We start from the raw sequence: 22178 nt of genomic DNA, 5'->3' as shown, positions 1-22178 counted from the left end.
TCTGAGCTTATCTACTAGTGCTTTTTTATATCCGTTGTTTGCTGCATTTTTATGCCGTTGGGGGTGATTTGATGTATTATGTATTATTGTGTTGGTGGCCGTTGGCTTTCTATATATGTCATAGTTAAATCTTTTGGCTTCTTTATCAATATTTATCGTGAGGTCTAGTTAGTTGATTCCTCCGTTTTTTTTTGGTTTCCATTGTAAATTTTATATTTCCGTGCTGCCTGTTGAGGTACTCCCGTACAAGCTCATCGGAAAGGGAAGCCCCACATCAGCAATTCTTATGGAAGTGTTCAATTATCTAGACCTCACGATAAATATTGATAAAGAAGCCAAAAGATTTAACTATGACATATATAGAAAGCCAACGGCCACCGACACAATAATACATAATACCTCAAATCACCCCCAACAGCAGAAAAATGTAGCATTAAGGCACTTGGTACATAGACTTGAATGAACACCTCTTACACAAGAGGCATATATAGAGAACTTGAGGTCATATATAATATCGCTGCAAACAACGGTTATAAAAAAGCACTAGTAGATAAGCTAAGAAGAACAAATGGAGAACCGAAAAGAAATAATGAAAAGGAAAATAATAGCTGGACGACTATGACATATACTGGAAAAGCAACATATAAATTGGAAATCTTCTTTAAAAAATACAACATTAACACAGCATTCAAAACATCGAACAATCTAGGGCGAAAACTAAGAACTAACACTAAATCAGAGGATCCGTTTACCAGCCACGGCGTATACAAGCTTACCTGCGGATGCCAACATAGTTACATAGGACAAACAGGACGGCAAATAAGAACGAGGTTCAAAGAACATATTAGAGATTACAACAAAAAAATACGGAATCCAAACATTATACTCGAGTCTAACTTCGCGAATCACATGGTCGAGAATGAATGTTCCCCAGCAAACATCAATAAAACAGTAAGGGGTTCTTCACATACAAGCAAAAGGCCGACGTCTCAACGTACTCGAAAACATGGAAATCTACAAACAGAAAACATTCGATGGTAGAATAATAAACGAACAGATAAACACAATTTCTGACACAATATTCGAGCCTTTAAAAGTTGTTTAAAAGAAAAAAATTAATCACACAGGTACAACAGACAAACACACAACAACAAATAAACACAAAACAATTAACACACCAAAACAACAAACCCACAAAGAAGGTCAAACGACTAAAATTACGGATTTTTACCTACCCCAGTCAGCCACACAAATCGATTCGTAAACCACCCTCGGTTCTGAATGAACACGTAGCACATACACATAACTAAATATACACAAGCATCAATTTTGACAATACCTGCTCATGTACCTACGAACTATAAATACAGGACAAACGACAACAACAGATCAGAACGAAAATCGACGCTGATGATGGCACAACGCCGAAACCGGTTTTTCTCAAAACCAAATTTGACAAGGGATGACGGAAAATCGTTCCAATATACATTATTTATCCACCCTGTCGGAAAATCAACAAAACAAGATAAGTCATTAAATTTAGTTTTAACATTAATCTGAATTATAAGAAAATCGTTTTATTTTTAATTTTAAACTCGAATTAAATTTTATGGTAATTATATTGTATTTATAAATCGGATGATGTGTTATAAAATACTCCGTCTTACTATCATAACCACTTTGTTCACCTAATAAATAAATAAATAATGCTAAGGGCAGTGATATAAATCTTGAAGAAATTCCTTTCATTGCAACATACCACAATAACTATGTTAATCTACACTATGAGAATTTAGAACTGGTTACTCGTGCTATATTGACAACAACCTATATCGTCAGAGCGATATTAATAGTTAATATTCACTTATCTAACAGCACTTATTGGGGTAATTTTCAAAACGTAAGGCGTTGTGAATATTCAGTTATAAATAGAACTTGACTAATTTCATACGAAGTGTAAGTGAATTTACGCGATCCTGCCGGTGTAACAACAATAATACAATACAATATAGGTACACGTAAAACTTGGTAGGTATGTGCCCAGCAATAAATTGTATAACGTATTGTAAAAATAAGTAAAAGCAACAACAGTAACAGCTGTGCTTACTCATTTGCAAGATAAACCTCATAAAAAGGTATTTATAATTTATCCAGCGCCTTGTTATGCGCGTTTTTCTTAAGCTCATTATACTCACTTTAAAGTCATACAACTGGAACCTCTCCTGGAGCGAAAATGGGAGACAGACATGCAAAATACCAGATTGGCACTACAGGTTTTATGACTACATTCGAACTCGTGGTTATCGGATACAGAGTGGGACAGTTGGTAGCCACACTTGTACCAAAAGCGCTTAAGTCTAACTATTGGAATTTTAATAACCTATAGGCAGCGCGTATTTTAAACTCACATACGACTAAACCTGTTAAGAACGCGTTCAATACGTCTGCGAAGGTGGAAAATTGCAATCAGGAAGGGCATCACAATATTTGTGTCAGTGGAAAGCATTGAGAGGGGACAGAATTGGAACTAAAACCGCCTCTTAGTAAGATTGTAGTTACAAAGATAATTCTTTTTTTTTTTAACGCATTTTAGTTATAATTTATTTAAATCTATTAATCTTTTTTGTTTCACAAATATCAAAGAATGAAAATTTTTGATGATACAAAATTCAACATTGAAAAATAATATTTAGATACATATTTAAAATTACAAAAATTCAAAGTAATAAATTTACAAAGTTAAATTAAATTTAATTATTAAAATTAATCCATTACTAATACCCTACAATACTTTCCTTCCAAAGATTAATTGTTAATAAATTAAAAGTAACTTTCTTTTTTGTTTTTGTGTCATTAAAATGTGTAATATCAACCATAACTGGTTTCAATCGATCAATTGGAAAAAATTTTAATTTCATTATTTATTTCTACCTTAAAATTTTTAACAACTTTTTCAATAACTCTATACGGTCCATCATATGGATCTTGTAAGCAGCGTTTGCTTAAAACTCGAACAAAGACACATTTACAATCTTTAAATCTTTCGGAACAAAAATACCTGCAGAATTTTTATGATGTTGTAGATTTGATTTAACGTTTTTGAAATGCTCACGCAAACTACTTAAAACTTCTGAAAATGTAGGATTTTATGAGCTCGAGGCCTTGCTTTGAATAAAACACTATGTTAGTATTCATATATTTCTTTGGTCGATATTTCGACTTCAATCTGAAGTTATTTTCAAGATTGCATGGAAATGCATGATCGACTGTCCTGTATTAGGGTCGTCAAATTATTTCTTTCTATTCCTTGAGTTTCTTTATTTTTCAAAGTTTGTATGATATTATCGCCGTCTGCTATGATTTGGAAGAGGGGGAATTTCTTATTATGAGTTGCTAATGAGTGCTTTGGACCTTGGGACAAGAGCCACTTGATTTTGCGTAGAATTTCTGTGTTTGTTAAATTTCGGAACCATTCTGGTACCACCCTAATGTTCATTTTGGTATTTTCTTTCTGTCTGAGGTTGTCGTACTTTTTTGTTTGTGTCCTCTTAATATTTTTGGTGGCTTTGTTCGCCAGCAACTCTTCGCTCTCGAAAAATGCAATTGAATGAGATGTGTCCAAGGCTAATGTAAGTTGTGATCTCAATCTATTTGTCTCTCTTTTGTATTGTCTTAAGAGTTCATGTTTCATGCATATTATAATGTTCAAGGGTTTCGTTTGCACTTTATCAATATATGAGGAAATTATATTACTGAACTTACGTGTTGATTTGCTTTTACTTATGTTGTTGTTTATGGTGCACCTGATGTTTTTTGTTGCGTTTATAATGAAGTTCGGTTTCAAGCCATTTCTTTTACATCTTTCTAAAAACTTGGTCGACTCAGCTAATCTTGTGATTTGTTGTGTCGTATGATGATAGCGTTTGATACATCTGTTGGTTTGTTTATCATACTTGTGTTTGATGGTTTGATACACTTTAAGTATATTTTTGTTTCGGTGTGCTCTCGGATTTGACATAATTTTTGATTTTTGATGGCCTTGTTTATTTAAAAAATGTAGGATTTTATGAGCTCGAGGGCTTGCTTTGAATAAAACACTATGTTAGTATTCATATATTTATTTGGTCGATATTTCGACTTCAATCTGAAGTAATTTTCAAGATTGCATGGAAATGCATGATCGACAGTCGATTTAGTTAATTCCGAAAACCAATTCGACGTAGATTGAGCACCTTGATCCGTAGTTATGTATTTTCAATGGAACCCCGAAATGCGAAATGTATTCATCAAAAAATTTGTTGACAATAGTTGCCGCAGAAATATCCCTTAATGCATGTGCCTCTGGTCAGCGTGTAAACCTATCAATAATAGTAAAAACAGGAAGAGGGCCCGCAATATCTAAATGAATGGGTTCGAATCTACTCTTAGGTATTACAATTTTGGTAATTGGTAGTTTTGTATGACGATAAATTTTTGACTTCTAACAACTTGTGCACTCCTTAGACCACAAATTAATTTATTTATTCATATTTGGCCAAAAATATCTCTTAATATACACATAGCTTTCATACCAGGATGTGTGATTCCATGTAATGTATCAAACATTATTTTCCGCAAATTTTGTGGTACAAATGGTCTAGGATTTTCTCCTGAAACTTCACAGCATATGCTAAAACTTAACAGAGGAATTTCTATCAATTTAAGATTTCTGAAAGTTTGACCAGATATTAATTCATTAAGTTCATTATCTTGCTGTTGCTCTTTTTTTAAAATTTAGATCAGCATTTTTGATTGCATCTACCTCAAAAGCTCGTGACAAAGTATAAGCAACTATGTTATCTTTTCCTTTAATGTACTGAATATCGTTACTGAACTGTGCAATGAACTCAAGGTGTCTCGTTTGCCAAGGGCTGCGTTCTGTTTTCGACTTTAAAGCAAAAGTCAATGGTTTGTGATCTGTATATACCGTAAACTCTCGTCCTTCCAAAAGATACCGAAAATGCTTAATGTTTAGGTATACGGCTAACAACTCTATATCGAATGCACTGTACTTAGTTTCTGAAGGAGAAAGCTTTTTGGAATAAAAACCTTGTAGTTCTGATTTGCCCTTAAAGTGTTGTTGAATGACATCACCTATCGCATCAACTTTATAGAAAGTTTTCCATCTTTATTAAAATGATTTAATAATATCGTAGATGCAAATTTTTCTTTAATACATCCAAAAGCCTTAATTTATATGACGTCCCAAATTAATGTTTTGCCGCGTTTCATGTTCTTTTTATTAATTAAATTGTATATACAGGTTGTATACCTAGCAAGATTCGAAATATATCTGTGATAGTAGTTTATCATACCTATAAATTTTTGTGCCTGTTTTATGGGTTTGGAAGTTCAAAGGTACGTATGGCTGCGTACTCAGCTAAACGTTTAAAAAGTATGTTAAGATCCTGTAGATGTTCTTCTTCGTTTTTACTTGCAATAATGAAATCATCTACATAGGAAAACACAAAGTCAAGTCCACTAACTACCTCGTTTATAAATCTCTGAAAAGCTTGGGCTGAGTTCCTTAGTCCGAAAGGCATTCGCAAAAACTCGAACATCCCAAAGGGCGTTGTTATTGCGGTTTTGTATATATCCTCTACAAAAATTGGTATTTGATGATACGCTTTCACTAAGTCAGTTTTAGAAAAAATGCTTTTGTTTCTAATTTTCATATTAAAATCGTGGAGATGGGATAAAGGATATCGATTTGGAACTGTTACTACATTAAGTCTACGAAAATCGCCAAAAGGATGCAAAACATTAGCTTCTTTTTTGGGTACTAAATGAAGAGGGGATGCAACGGATGAATTTGATGGTCTACAAATCCCTGTTCTTAATAAAAAATCAAATTCGGTTTTGGCCACATTAAATTTAATCGGATCTAAGCGCCTGGGCTTAGGAAAAGGAAGGTTTCCTTCAGTAATAAGCCTATGGACCGTAGTATGTTTGATTGGCTTTGAATAACCTGGATCAGAAATTAAGGATGGAAAAGATTTAAATAATTTCGTATATTTATTATCTACTGAAAAAATTTGTGGAAGAGGAACATTACAAAAACTAGAGATGGTGTTGACTGAAAGGCTTATCAACGGGTCAACTAAACGTTTGTATTTTATATCAGTTAGTAGACCATATTTAGATAAAAAATCAGCTCCTATAATTGGTTTCGCGATATCGGTTAACAAAAACATAAATAGAAATTCACGCCTTAACCCTAATTTAATATTCAAAAGTTTTTTACCATATCATTCATTTACTTCAATAGTGTCATCACTCAAAATTATATATTATAATTATATTACATTGTTATAGGAATTTCTATCAATTTAAGATTTCTGAAAGTTTGACCAGATATTAATTGATTAAGTTCATTATCTTGCTGTTGCTCTTTTTGTAAAATTTAGATCAGCATTTTTGATTGCATCTACCTCAAAAGCTCGTGACAAAGTATAAGCAACTATGTTATCTTTTCCTTTAATGTACTGAATATCGTTACTGAACTGTGCAATGAACTCAAGGTGTCTCGTTTGCCAAGGGCTGCGTTCTGTTTTCGACTTTAAAGCAAAAGTCAATGGTTTGTGATCTGTATATACCGTAAACTCTCGTCCTTCCAAAAGATACCGAAAATGCTTAATGTTTAGGTATACGGCTAACAACTCTATATCGAATGCACTGTACTTAGTTTCTGAAGGAGAAAGCTTTTTGGAATAAAAACCTTGTAGTTCTGATTTGCCCTTAAAGTGTTGTTGAATGACATCACCTATCGCATCAACTTTATAGAAAGTTTTCCATCTTTATTAAATGATTTAATAATATCGTAGATACAAATTTTTCTTTAATATATCCAAAAGCCTTAATTTATATGACGTCCCAAATTAATGTTTTGTCGCGTTTCATGTTCTTTTTATTAATTAAATTGTATATACAGGTTGTATACCTAGCAAGATTCGAAATATATCTGTGATAGTAGTTTATCATACCTTTAAATTTTTGTGCCTGTTTTATGGGTTTGGAAGTTCAAAGGTACGTATGGCTACAATTTTCTCATCTGATGGTTTAATTCCAAAACGGATATATTATGTTCTGAGAAATCAATGTTAGTAACACCAAAGTTGCATTTATTAGGTGGAATGGTTCAAACCGTACTCAGCTAAACGTTTAAAAAGTATGTTAAGATCCTGTAGATGTTCTTCTTCGTTTTTACTTGCAATAAGGAAATCATCTACATAGGAAAACACAAAGTCAAGTCCACTAACTACCTCGTTTCTAAATCTCTGAAAAGTTTGGGCTGAGTTCCTTAGTCCGAAAGGCATTCGCTAAAACTCGAACATCCCAAAGGGCGTTGTTATTGCGGTTTTGTATATATCCTCTACAAAAATTGGTATTTGATGATACGCTTTCACTAAGTCAATTTTAGAAAAAATGCTTTTGTTTCTAAGTTTCATATTAAAATCGTGGAGATGGGATAAAGGATATCGATTAGGAACTGTTACTACATTAAGTCTACGAAAATCGCCAAAAGGATGCAAAACATTAGCTTCTTTTTTGGGTACTAAATGAAGAGGGGATGCAACGGATGAATTTGATGGTCTACAAATCCCTGTTCTTAATAAAAAATCAAATTCGGTTTTGGCCACATTAAATTTAATCGGATCTAAGCGCCTGGGCTTAGGAAAAGGAAGGTTTCCTTCAGTAATAAGTCTATGGACCGTAGTATGTTTGATTGGCTTTGAATAACCTGGATCAGAAATTAAGGATGAAAAGATTTAAATAATTTCGTATATTTATTATCTACTGAAAAAATTTGTGGAAGAGGAACATTACAAAAACTAGAGATGGTGTTGACTGAAAGGCTTATCAACGGGTCAACTAAACGTTTGTATTTTATATCAGTTAGTAGACCATATTTAGATAAAAAATCAGCTCCTATGATTGGTTTCGCGATATCGGTTAACAAAAACATAAATGGAAATTCACGCCTTAACCCTAATTTAATATTCAAAAGTTTTTACCATATCATTCATTTACTTCAATAGTGTCATCACTCAAAAACACATTTTTTCAGGAGAGCGATTTTAAGTTTTCAACTTTCTTTTTTTTTGGTAAATAAAGGTATAGAACATAGATTTTGTAAATAAACTAATAAAATTACTTATGTATAATGCGTTATAGACGAAAATTCGATTAAAAGTAGTGATTTGCAGCTTTTTTGTAACAGTAACTTTTTACTTTGAATTTGACATTATTTGTGAAAAAATTATACAAATTTCTCTTTTATAAGTTAGTTGTGGTCATTATAGTTGAGAAATAAAAGTCAGAAATGATGCCTCTGGACATTTTGTTTTCATTGGTTTTTAACTTAAAATCAAAATAAAATAAAATATTCATTGTATTGTAACATATTTTTATAGGAACTTCAAACGTTTGTTTTTAAAATAATAAAAAATACTTAAAATTCAAATCATTAGAAAGTGATTTCCATCACAAATTGTTATAAAAATCCTGACAGAACCGCGGAATCAGATTCTTTTTGATTAATTCTTTGATATCTTCGCTTTTATGATTGGGAATTCCGATCTTGGAGTCCTATTCTTTATTCAAATTAACCAATGTATTTCGTTTCTTCTTCGATTTGATTACAGTGGCTTCTTTGAATTTTTCCTCAGCGTATTATGCTTTAAAAAACAGAGTTGGGTGCTTCACGTTGAACTTTCACGATTTTCACTTCAGATAGTTTTGATTTCTCCCATATTTAAAGGACCAATATCATTAGCTTATATCTTGAGGTCGAAGAAGTCTTGACAGGACATTTCTTGCACTGAGAATGGGTGCCCTGTTTTCTTTGCTGATCGAATAATTGTAATGAATTACTTCGTGGTGTATACAGGACCACTTTTGAGCACTCGTTTGGTTGCCCTCTCAATAAGGGAATGTGCTGAATCACCTTCGTTTTGGGTATGGCCTTTGATGAGGTACTTGTGGGTGATGGACTTTATACCTTAAGAGCGAACGGCATACATATACATAGCAATCATAAATTTGTTTTTCTGTTGTCCGGCACAATTATCAGAATAAAATATTATTTCATTTTCATCAGCCTTGGTCAAACTTGTAATGTATTCTAAAACGCAAGTTCCTAATTCATTGACGCCACGCTTACCATTGACTTCCTCCCAAACAAAACATGTACATTTATTTGTTTTTAAATCAAATGTGGTGAAGTTGAACACATTTAGTTTTGATTTGTAGTTGAAAGCAGAGACTTCGACCTTAAGTAATTGCATGACTGCTTGCAAATCATACACTGCAACAACCGTATTTTTTCTGTCTTTGTATTTACTTTTCTCCTCGCGAAACAAATTTTTCTCATGCAAGTGGTTTTCATATATGGCTTTGTTGTTAGATTTCTCTTCATCTGTCATGTTACTATAAGCTGCGCATTGCTCACACAAATCTTTTTTGGGGCGAAAAGGAAATATTGAAATCTTCCGTAAAAGATCTACAAACCAAATTTTTGAGTCGTTTATGTTGAAAGTGGTTTAAGTCCATTTAAAAAAAAGGAGTTAATGATAACAATAATCACAATCCTATATAACCTTTGTAACAACAGGCTTCCCTAACTACGCCCCTGTGCACCTATTAGCGCAAGCGCCCCTGATTTTGCAGATAACCGTGCCAACAGTCCGCAAACCGCCTTTTGTACTACGTGGGGATGCGTGTGTTTATAGAATTGAACGCAACATGTTCGACGCCTAAAAGAATTTTTGAGTGTTTTTAGTAAGCTGGTGTAACCGCAAACTCTAAGGCAAAACGGTAGCTGCAACAGGGCAGAGATTGTCTATAAAAGAAGGTTTCTGCAGTCTTTGCTGTCAAAAATATTCAACCGTAGTGCCGTGCAGTTAAAATCGCGAGTGCAGTGATAGTAACCAAATTAAACAAAGTTACCGTTTTTAAAAAGAAACGGCAAGGTGCAAAAAATTTTACGAAAAAAAAAGAAAAAGCAAAAAGAGCAGCAATTAAGCGGAACACAAGGCAAGCGGCACCACCAATCCATCAACATCAACAACGGTAAGTGAAGCCAAAATCCCCAAATTATTTAGTTTTATTTTTTTAATTTGTTATGAAATTCGAAAGTCCTTAACAAACCCTACCTCTGAGTGATTGCCTATAGTTTTTCGGATTCTTTTCTCTTAGATAAACGCCACATATCACAGCAAAACGGCGGCTTCCTCCACCAGCGCCATCGGCGCTCAGCTTTCAGTAGCAGATATCAACAACCATACACAGTCACAGAAAAATCACGGAACACGACAGCTAACAATACACACATCAGGTACACGCATACATTAACATCACTGGTGTCAGGCACCCAACGGTCACAACCAAAACTAACAACAATTGCATGAAACCAACACAGAAGACATCAGCGTACGATCGCCTTCAGCAAAACACCAACAACTCATAACAAAACACCAAAAACACCGCAAAACATACAACGACAAACACCACAGCAACCCAACGCCAGCGGTATACAATCACATTAAACACCAATCACGTTAAACAAAACACCTGGATTCAAAACAAATACACGCAAAGGCACGCAACATTAATACCCCTGGTAACATCGCTCAACAACCACCTTCACACAAGTAAGTACACCACAAAACCACGCAACATTAGCAAGAACATTTAAAACTACACACCAACCACCTCTCACACTACCACCAATACACATAAATGCTACACATCACAACAGAAAACAACATCACTAAATACGAAAGTAGCAACAGTACACCAACAAAGACGGTAAGAACAAACACGACTAGGTATAAGCAGCAAGCAGCCAGAGGTAGATGCACGCCTATTGCGACACTTACCACCAATCGTTAAAACGCATTGATCATACGACGTCACATCACAGCACGACCTCACATCACAGCATACAATATCACACCCCATTCCATCACATTACATCGCATCAAATCTTATCATATCTTATTATCTTATGCTAGTTTAGACTGGTAACACCACGCAAGTGAACAAGTGAGCGACTGGCTGTAGATCGTTAATAGGGAGAGTGCGCTGCGCTCCACTTTTCAACCACATCACCAATTCAACACGGGGCGACCGACAGAAGTTGGCTGGCCTCGACTTTTTTATATCTTTTAAATATGGTTATAATTTTTTAATTTATTGTGTAGCAACTTATTTACATATTTATAAATTTTTCTCCCTTTACATGAACTTCTGTTACTTTATCTGCTAGCTATACTGAATTTTTGGCGTTAATTTTCTTGTACTTTTTGAGCAAATTTGGAGTTTTTTTTGTTTGTTTCTGTTCTTAGATTTTTTTTTTGTTGAAGTTTTTCGGATTCTAAAAGAAAAGAAAGCTCTATTTATAATCTTTCGGAAGTTTAAATTTATGAACTTATTAGAATTTGAGGCACTCTCGAAATTTCGAAGTGCAAGTTGCAGCCCGCGGGGGTCTGCTATTATCCACAGTACAAAATTTTCACATTCGTTTAATTACCTTTTTATTGCACTTTTTATCCTTTCTTTGGGTTTTTATGGCTTAACTGAATTGGTAACACCATTTAACTTGTTACGTTGAACGCAATATTTCATAATAATTTTTTTCACTTTTTCCATAATAATTTACGCGAGCACAACGAATGTGTATGTATACGCATGTTCTTTTGTAGAAACCGGAACTAAAAGTTTCATGTGGTGAAAATTACCAACCAGCCCATGTGTACACTTACTTCTGTATAATAAAGTAGGAAATCTATTATGATTTTTGTTCCTATTTGTTTCTTTTTTTTATACTTTCAGCCGCCCGCCGCTCCAGTCTTGGTATCTAGTCTGCAGATGAGCATGGTGACTTCCACGATTGGTAATATTATACATTCATAAATCTTGTTTATTCTCTTGTTTTTTTGCTCTTTACACATTTTTTATTTTTATTATATTACATACTTGTACACATTAGTGGATCGCTGCTAGGAAATACTCACGACACTTGTTGAATTATACTAGGTGAGATAGGTAAAGGGTGGTCTATTAAGAGGTTTAATTTTTTATGTCATTTCTTTATTCTAGTTCTAGTTTGATTCAATTTCAACTCAAGTATGTATCAATACCACATTTTGAATTGTAAACAAAGTGATAAGTTTATGCATTTTTTTTTTCATATTTTGTTAATTCTTGTCTAATTTTTTTTTGTTTAATATTCAATATTTTGGTTCAGGGTAGCATATGAGTTGCATTTAGAGATTGTGAAAAAATAACATCAGAAAAAGAAGTATATATTTCCCTCCGGTCTTTGCGTTTTCAGGACCCTGTTCCAACATACAGTTCTAGGTGTCTTTTAATTAACCTTAAATCTTTAGTGAGTAGAAGATCAATGCTTTCATTGACATTTTTATATGATATCATCAATGGGACGGTTGACTCGCCCTATCTTTTAGAACGTATACGGTTCAATGTACCATCGCGAACCCTTCGATGTAACGATTTTTTCTGGTTAGATAGATTTAGAACGACTTATGCTTCCAACTCTCCAATTGCTAGGGCAATGAGGGAGTTTAATTTGCTGTATTCTATAGATATTGATTTTGCATTAAATAAATTTAGGTTTAAACTGCTATTGAATGAAATTTTTTGAATATTTTATATTTATTAGTTAAGCTATATATTAGTCAATAGTATGTAAGGAGGTTCTGATTGTCCTAGACTATAATATGAATAAATAAATAAATAAATAAATAAATAAAATTCTTTGGTTGATAGGTAATAGGAAATATGCAGGCTTAATTATACTCAGTTGAGCAGAGCTCACAGAGTATATTAAGTTTGATTGGATAACGGTTGGTTGTACATATATAAAGGAATCGAGATAGATATGGACTTCCATATATCAAAATAATCTGGATCCAGAAAAAATTTGATTGAGCCATGTCCGTCCGTCCGTCCGTCCGTCCGTCCGTCCGTCCGTTAACACGATAACTTGAGTAAATTTTGAGGTATCTTGATGAAATTTGGTATGTAGGTTCCTGAGTACTCATCTCAGATCGCTATTTAAAATGAACGATATCGGACTATAACCACGCCCACTTTTTCGATATCGAAAATTTCGAAAAACCGAAAAAATGCGATAATTCATTGCCAAAGGCGGTTAAAGCGATGAAACTTGGTAGATGGGTTGACGTTATGACGCAGAATAGAAAATTAGTAAGATTTTGGACAATGGGCGTGGCACCGCCCACTTTTACAAGAAGGTAATTTAAAAGTTTTGCAAGCTGTAATTTGGCAGTCGTTGAAGATATCATGATGAAATTTGGCAGGAACGTTACTACTGTTACTATATATGTGCTAAATAAAAATTAGCAAAATTGGATGAAGAACACGCCCACTTTTTAAAAAAATTTTTTTTTAAATTCAAATTTTAACAAAAAATTTAATATCTTTACTGTATATAAGTAAATTAAGTCAAAATTCAACTCCAGTAATGATATGATGCAACAAAATACAAAAATAAAAGAAAATTTCAAAATGGGCGTGGCTCCGCCCATTTTCATTTAGTGTGTCTAGAATACTTTTAATGCCATAAGTCGAACAAAAATTTACCAATCCTTTTGAAATTTGGTAGGAGCATAGACTCTATGACGATAACTGTTCTCTGTGAAAATGGGCGAAATCGGTGGAAGCCACGCCCAGTTTTTATACACAGTCCACCGTCTGTCCTTCCGCTCGGCCGTTACCACAATAACTTGAGCGAAAACCGATATATATTTACTAAACTTAGCCCACGTACTTATCTGAACTCACTTTATCTTGGTATAAAAAATGGCCGAAATCCGACCATAACCACGCCCACTTTATCGATATCGAAAATTACGAAAAATTAAAAAAATGCCATAATTCTATACCAAATACGAAAAAAGGGATGAAACATGGTAACTGGATTGGTTTATTGACGCAAAATATAACTTTGGAAAAAACTTTGTAAAATGGGTGTGACACCTACCATATTAAGTAAAAGAAAATGAAAAAGTTCTACAAGGCGAAATCAACAGCCCTTGGAATCTTGGCAGGAATACTGTTAGTGTTATTGAATATATAAATAAATTAGCAGTACCCGACAGATGATTTTCTGGATCACCTGATCCACATTTGGTCGATATCGCGAGAACGCCTTCACATATACATCTAAGGGCCACTCGCTTTTAAAACCCTCATCAATACCTTTAATTTGATATCCATATCGTACAAACACATTCTAGAGTCAACCCTGAACCACCCTAATGGCGATATGTCGAAAAGGCGTGCACCTATAGACCTAATGCCCACTCCCTCTTAAAATGCTCAGTAACACCTTTCCTTTGATACCCATATCGTACAAACATTCTAGAGTCACCCCTGGCCCACCCTAATGGCGATATCTCGAAAAGGCGTCCACCTATAGACATAATGCCACTCCCTCTTAAAATGCTCAGTAACACATTTCGTTTGATACCCATATCGTACAAACATTCTAGAGTCACCCTTGGTCCACCTTTATGGCGATATCTCGAAAAGGCGTCCACCTATAGAACTAAGGATTGCTCCCTTTTAAAATACTCATTACCACCTTTCATTTGATACCCATATCGTACAAACACATTCTAGAGTCACCCCTGGCCCACCCTAATGGCGATATCTCGAAAAGGCGTCCACCTATAGACCTAATGCCCACTCCCTCTTAAAATGCTCAGTAACACCTTTCGTTTGATACCCATATCGTACAAACATTCTAGAGTCACCCTTGGTCCACCTTTATGGCGATATCTCGAAAAGGCGTCCACCTATAGAACTAAGGATTGCTCCCTTTTAAAATACTCATTACCACCTTTCATTTGATACCCATATCGTACAAACACATTCTAGAGTCACCCCTGGCCCACCCTAATGGCGATATCTCGAAAAGGCGTCCACCTATAAGCCTAATGCCCACTCCCTCTTAAAATGCTCAGTAACACCTTTCCTTTGATACCCATATCGTAAAAACATTCTAGAGTCACCCCTGGCCCACCCTAATGGCGATATCTCGAAAAGGCGTCCACCTATAGACCTAATGTCCACTCCCTCTTAAAATGCTCAGTAACACCTTTCCTTTGATACCCATATCGTACAAACATTCTAGAGTCACCCCTGGCCCACCCTAATGGCGATATCTCGAAAAGGCGTCCACCTATAGACCTAATGCCCACTCCCTCTTAAAATGCTCAGTAACACCTTTCGTTTGATACCCATATCGTACAAACTTTCTAGAGTCACCCCTGGCCCACCCTAATGGCGATATCTCGAAAAGGCGTCCACCTATAGACCTAATGCCCACTCCCTCTTAAAATGCTCAGTAACACCTTTCGTTTTATACCCATATCGTACAAACATTGTAGAGTCACCCTTGGTCAACCTTTATGGCGATATCTCGAAAAGGCGTCCACCTATAGAACTGAGTATTACTCCCTTTTAAAATACTCATTACCACATTTCATTTGATACCCATATCGTACAAACACATTCTAGAGTCACCCTGGCCCACCCTAATGGCGATATCTCGAAAAGGCGCCCACCTATAGACCTAATGCCCACTTTCTCTTAAAATGCTCAGTAACACCTTTCGTTTGATACCCATATCGTAAAAACATTCTAGAGTCACCCCTGGCCCACCCTAATGGCGATATCTCGAAAAGGCCACCTATAGACCTAGTGCCCACTCCCTCTTAAAATGCTCAGTAACACCTTTCGTTTGATACCCATATCGTAAAAACATTCTAGAGTCACCCTTGGTCCACCTTTATGGCGATATCTCGAAAAGGCGTCCACCTATAGAACTAAGGATTGCTCCCTTTTAAAATACTCATTACCACCTTTCATTTGATACCCATATCGTACAAACATATTCCAGAGTCACCCCTGGCCCACCCTAATGGCGATATCTCGAAAAGGCGTCCACCTATGGACCTAATGCCCACTCCCTCTTAAAATGCCCAGTAACACCTATCGTTTGATACCCATATCGTACAAACACATTCTAGAGTCACCCCTGGCCCACCCTAATGGCGACATTTCGAAAAGGCGTCCACCTATAGACCTAATGCCCACTCCCTCTTAAAACGCTCAGTAACACCTTTCATTTGATTCCCATATCGTACAACTAGAGACACCCCTGGTCCACCTTTATGGCGATATCTCGAAACGGCGTCCACCTAGGGAACTAAGGATCACTCCTTTTCAAAATACTCATTAACAGCTTTCATTTGATACCCATATCGTACAAACATATTCTAGAGTCACCCCTGGTCCACCTTTATGGCGATATCCCTAAATGGCGTCCATCCATAGAACTATGGCCTACTCTCTCTTAAAATACTCTTTAATACCTTCCATTTGATACACATGTCATACAACCACATTCCAGGGTTACCCTAGGTTCATTTTCTTACATGGTGATTTTCCTTATTTTGTCTCCATAGCTCTCAACTGAGTATGTAATGTTCGGTTACACCCGAACTTAGCCTTCCTTACTTGTTTTCTCTTTGTGTTAGTGTGGGTGTTGCCCTTGCGGCCACTAGAAATTAGTGAGGTGTTGCTACTAGACTGACAGACCATTTATTAGGCCCGTCTTTAGACTTTAACAGACGGACGAAGTCAGGAAAAGGGAACTCCACTCGGTTATCTGAGTCAAAGTGGAGTTCATGGTTGTTCATGCCTCATGAACAAGAGGAGTGGGATGACTCCGCCTGACACGGACGGTCTTCTACCGCTTTCCTATTTTTCTCCCCATTTTTTTTCCTTTTCTTTAGATTCCCTTTTCCGGTCCCTGTTTATCCACAAATAGGCATACACTTTTTTTATAAACAATTTAAGTATAGTATCATTAAAATCGCTATGATTTTGAGGACTTGAAAATTAGTCAGCTAACAAAATCCAAAAAAAATTTTTTTGAAACCGATTTAAGTCCACTGAAATAAAATTTATTATTTAAAATTTATTATTTGAAACATGAAGATGTTTTTTCTACAAAACCTCTGGAGGAAGCAATGCATAAAAGATTAAAAAACACTAGTGGCGAACCTGTAAATTGGCTAAGAATATGTTATATGCTATTTATAAAAGTGAACCCCATAAAATGTTTTATAAAGGATCTATGAAAGTGGATAAAGATTACAAAATACTTGATTTATTACCTTTTCGGGGAAGAGCTAAGTACTTCAACAGAAGAAAATTAACACCATTATACAAAAATGTACGTAGCTCCTAAATATAAGGATACGATGGAGTTACCAAGGTATATGCCACCCCTGCACCGTGAATATTTTAACAATTTTACACATAATCTAAATGAGGAGAAATAATATAGCAAAATCTTTAATATTTTCCTTAATAAATAAATGAATGTAAATAAAATTTTTTAATAAATGAATTAATATTTATTTTTAAAAATATTTTTTTAATTGAGTAAATTGTTTGGAGACCTTTCATAATTAATATATTTTTATATTCGTTTTGCCTCCTCGAGGTCAATTAAAAAATAAACACAAGTTTTCTTTAAAAATCCGATATATTTCAATTACTCCACGGTAACCGTCCTCAAGGATATAAACTGCAAAATCTATACAAACAAATAACATTATATAAACAAAATATTGATGAAACAGTAACAACGAATGACATACATTAATTTACACGTCCTCTTGCTTAGGTGTGGAGTTTGTTACTACTTTATTTGTAATTAATGCCCCTATTACGGTATACAACTCAACTTAGTTGGGTTGTAATTAAAACAACTCAACTTTCAGACAACTCAACTCCTGTTTGGTATTACGAATTACAACTTATTTCAGTTGAAGTTGAATTGGTGCTGCCAAGCTAAGAAAGTGATGATTTGACAGATAAATGAACAGCTGAACAATTTGTGGCTAAAATTTAAACATTTGCAAGTGATTCTTTATTAATAACAAAATGGATATTAGCATAGAATTTTTTTATAACGACGAAAATATTAGTGACAAATGCGTCAAATGCGTAATGTTGCGAATAAGAAAACATTTACGCGATCACTCCAATCCCTTGGAATTACCAAGCACCAAGTAGGAAAACGTTTAAAAAGTGACAATTGATAAGATTCTAATGTAGTTATTTTGCAGATTTGTAAGCTATTTTCGGTGAAGTAAGGAAGCATTTCGCTCCTTACTAAACGAAATGAAGGGCCATTTCCGCAAACGCGTTCGAGGGACGGCTGTACTTCATATGCGCTACACTCCGATTCCTTGTTGACGGCTGTTTTCAAAAATGCTGTGGAAATGATTTTACATCTACAACAACATCTATAGTTGCCAAAGAGGTCTTAGATATTATTGAGGAGCATATTAGTGCGAAGTGGATTAAACCCCAAACAGCAAAAATTGTATTTTACTCTAAAACAGGATTCCCAGGAGTAGTGATTAGTATCAACGGGACTCACGTTCGCATAATTTCACCTTTTTTGGTTGCATCCGAACTGCGGCCAGCATCGTCCAACTTCGGAATGTCGCTCCATAAAGTCAAAAAGTTATTCCTTCGTTTTAACGTTGTTTTTTCTATAAATGTGTACAAAGTTGTAGATATTTGTTTGATTAAAAAAGTTTTAACTACCGACTTTAAATTTTACGTTTTTTTCGGTAACTTTTTATGAGACCGTGCACCATCTAACTCTTATCAAAGGTGGTATCAAAAGACGCGTTTCGATCTCCGTTTTTAGGATTAGAAAGCGAAAATTAAAAATTTCATTTCTGTCGAAAAATATTCACAAAACCCACAAAATGGCCCCGAGAGGGCCCGAAATATGAGGCCCTATACATAGTTTTTTTGCACAGAACATCTTTCTGCGTCGGCGGCCTTCGGTCGCGATTTGTAAAAACAACCCTGGGTGGGTCCAACGCCTTTCTGCATTAGTATGTAGAACAAATCTGGCAAAATACAACAACCACATGAAAATTTTAACCGAAAGATATGATAGAAATTAAATTTTAAATTTTTGTTTTCGGATTCCAAAATTGGAGGTCGAAAGGTGTCTTTTGATACCAACTTTGAAAATTTTTGTTAAAAATTAGGTGGTGAACCGTCTTGTAAAATGTTACCTTTTTTCAAAACAACTGCAAAATTGTATGAGACAACTGCTAATAATCAGTTGTAGGATTTTGACGTCTTTGACAACTACACCAACACAAGGTTGTAAACGGTAATGCCACAAAAAGTTGTTAGACTAGACAACTCAACCGACATTTTTTTTGACAGGTTGAGTTGTAATCTGTAATCTTATCTGGACTCCATTATAATAAAAGAAGGTAACCAGCTAAAATTACGGTGGTATGAGAAACAAACATCGTCTGGGAGAATCATCAATTTTAACTCTAAACATCCTAAAACATCCATGTTAAATATATCTGACAAAACTTACCACAAGGAGATTACGGACGAAATACAATATTTATTAAAACGAAATGAGTTCCCAGACAACATTATAAACTCCCTAATTAAAAGATCAAAGTACAGTATTCAGCATCAAATTCAAGAAAAACCCAAAATATTCAAATCGGTAACTTACGTACCCCATTTATCTGAACGCTTAATGATGTCAGATTGCTACGACAAAGTGAAAATAAAAATATCTCACAAGCCTAGAAGTACCCTTAAAAACATATTTAACAGAACTAAGTCAAAAATACCGGAAATGGACAAAAGTAATGTCATTTATAAAATCCCATGTAATGGAAACCAGAAAGAGCTGTGCAACAAGATATACGTTGTACAACCAAATCAAAACTAAAAACGCGATTGGCACAGCACAAATCAGACACCAAACAATGCCAAAACCTTTTACACATAAAACTGCGCTAATGGCACACTGCGCATCGAGCGGACATTCTCCCAATTTCGCTAAAGAATCCATCTTACAGCAAGAAGCAAATTATTCCAAGCGTTTCTCACTTGAAATGATACACATTATAAACACTCCGCCAAATATACGACTGAACTACAAGACTGATACGGACAACGTCGCGCATATTTACAGACATTTAATTACAAATAAAGTAGTAACAAACTCCACGCCTAAGCAAGAGGACGTGTAAATTAATGTATGTTATTCGTTATTACTGTTTCATCAATATTTTGTTTATATAATGTTATTTGTTTGTATAGATTTTGCAGTTTATATCCCTGAGGACGGTTACCGCGGAGTAACCGAAATATATCGGATTTTTAAAGAAAACCTGTGTTTATTGTTATAACCTTTTATTTAGTTTCACTTTTGTTGTCTGTAATGGAATCTTGCAAGTTAAATTTGATACACTTCCGGGTGTCCGATTGAGCTGAAATTTTGCACACATGTATAACTCCGATGACAATGCAATATTACTTTGTTAGAATTCGATAAATTAATCGATAACACATTTATCGGTAAAGATTTGTATTTACTTTGGCATAATAGCCTAAGTCCCATACAAACCCGCCGGTACCTATCCGTGGATTGTGATATTTGGACGTGGTGAATCACGCGTGTCACGCGTGGTGAATCTCAACGCTTGCGAAAAGCGGAGACACAACCCTCTGTTGTATTTCTGTGTATAACCAACATAGCTGAATTTTTAAGGCTGTTTAACTTTGTAATCTTTTCTCTAATTTATTTTGCTTTTGAAAAAATTACCTATTTGAAAAAAGCTGGCTGAAAAATATTGGCATAACAGCTTAAGTTAAATCAAGAATTGAAAGTCTTGGAAAATTTGAGCAGATGTGGCAATTTCGCGCGTCCGTTGAACGAAATATTGACAATCTGCTGATCATCGCTAGGAAATTAGCGACATTCCATCAACTAAGCAGCACTTTAGCAATACTACTGTTATTATTTGGCTGCTCAAACACACACATATTAATTGTGCATTAAATCTAAAATATACAAATACACCATAATAATTTACACGGCCAAAGCCATAATAATTTACACGGGTCATCAATTCTTTCTCTGATTCAAAATCTGAACTACCAGCGCTACCGTCAACAGCTCAGTGTCATCATTGCCAGTAGCGCCAATAACACCAAACTCGTGCCTGACACACAAAAGTCGTTTCACTCAATAGCGCAAGTAAAATGTACTACGCACTCACTACTAAGTAGCGTCAAAAATTCGCTTGGAGTCATTTCGTCAATGAGCTACCATTGAGCTGGCACCGCATTGGCGCTGGCGCCATGCAATTTACATCACTAAAATTGCGCTAATGCCCAGGCTCATGACTTTGTTAATCCAGATGGTGAAAACGAACACTCAAAGGAATGCAACCTTGCAAACAACAGCCGTCATTTTCAAAGTGTAAAAATTCTGTTATACAACGAAGGCTAACGCGGTTAGGCTCTTATCGGTAAGTGTTGCATACTTTTCTGCGCACTTGATTTTGTTTTACAGATTTTTGGCGATGGAATTTTAGCTAAGCGAAAGTTGGAATATTAGCCGTGTTTTTTTATACACGCGTATAGGTTTACGTTTGCGCGTGAAAAAAAACGCCTATCCTCGCTTACATAATGCTTAGGAGACCCATCTAGCGGCAGTGGTTAAACAACTAGCTACAGCTACAGCGTGTACCGAAAAGCGGAGACACGACCCTCTGTTGTATGCCTGTGTATAACATATAGCTAAATCAGTTGCGATGAATTGTGGACACACATAGAATACATAGAATTAGTGTAGGGGGTGAAACAAGAACACATATTTCAATAACATCTGCGTATAATGCGTATTAGAATTTATTAGTACACATTTTATGCGCAGCAACTTCAGAGGTGTATTTAAAGTTTGGCGCTTAGCAGTCCATATAAATTATAAGCGTATAGACGTTTACGTGTAAAAAAAAATACGGCTATTATTTTAAAACAGATTTAACACACAGAGCAGAGATCTGCAATGAGTAGTTGTAAACTGAACGCCACATAGGCCAAGTCACAATAAAATATGATTTTAAGTTAGTTAACACTGTTTGACACAATTTTATATGTGCTCTCTGTCAAAAGCCGAGTTAGGTCTTTAGCAGGTATTCGAGTCGAAGAACTTGACTGTTCAA

General features: G+C 35.2%; 1 protein-coding gene across 12 annotated transcripts in view; it reads left to right on the top strand.

Moving 5' to 3' along the window:
- Window positions 1-1845: 1845 nt before the first annotated feature.
- The window catches only part of LOC137235493 (uncharacterized), a 523646-nt gene continuing 503313 nt past the window's right edge, over window positions 1846-22178 (top strand). For 8 of the 12 annotated variants that reach the window (XR_010947926.1, XR_010947924.1, XR_010947925.1 and 5 more), the window contains exons 1-2: window positions 1846-2032; window positions 11875-11935. The gene's annotated coding sequence lies outside the window, so the exon portion shown is untranslated. Of the gene's footprint in view, window positions 2136-2202; window positions 2544-11874; window positions 11936-22178 lie in introns of all 12 variants that reach the window. The other 4 variants (XR_010947921.1, XR_010947918.1, XR_010947919.1 and 1 more) reach the window with 4 other exon arrangements.

This window comes from Eurosta solidaginis, chromosome X (genome assembly GCF_040869045.1).
Source record: "Eurosta solidaginis isolate ZX-2024a chromosome X, ASM4086904v1, whole genome shotgun sequence".
In the NCBI taxonomy this organism is placed as follows: Eukaryota; Metazoa; Arthropoda; class Insecta; order Diptera; family Tephritidae; genus Eurosta; species Eurosta solidaginis.
The sequence above is the reverse complement of the archived record's forward strand: the minus strand, read 5'-3'. Positions and strand labels throughout refer to the sequence as shown.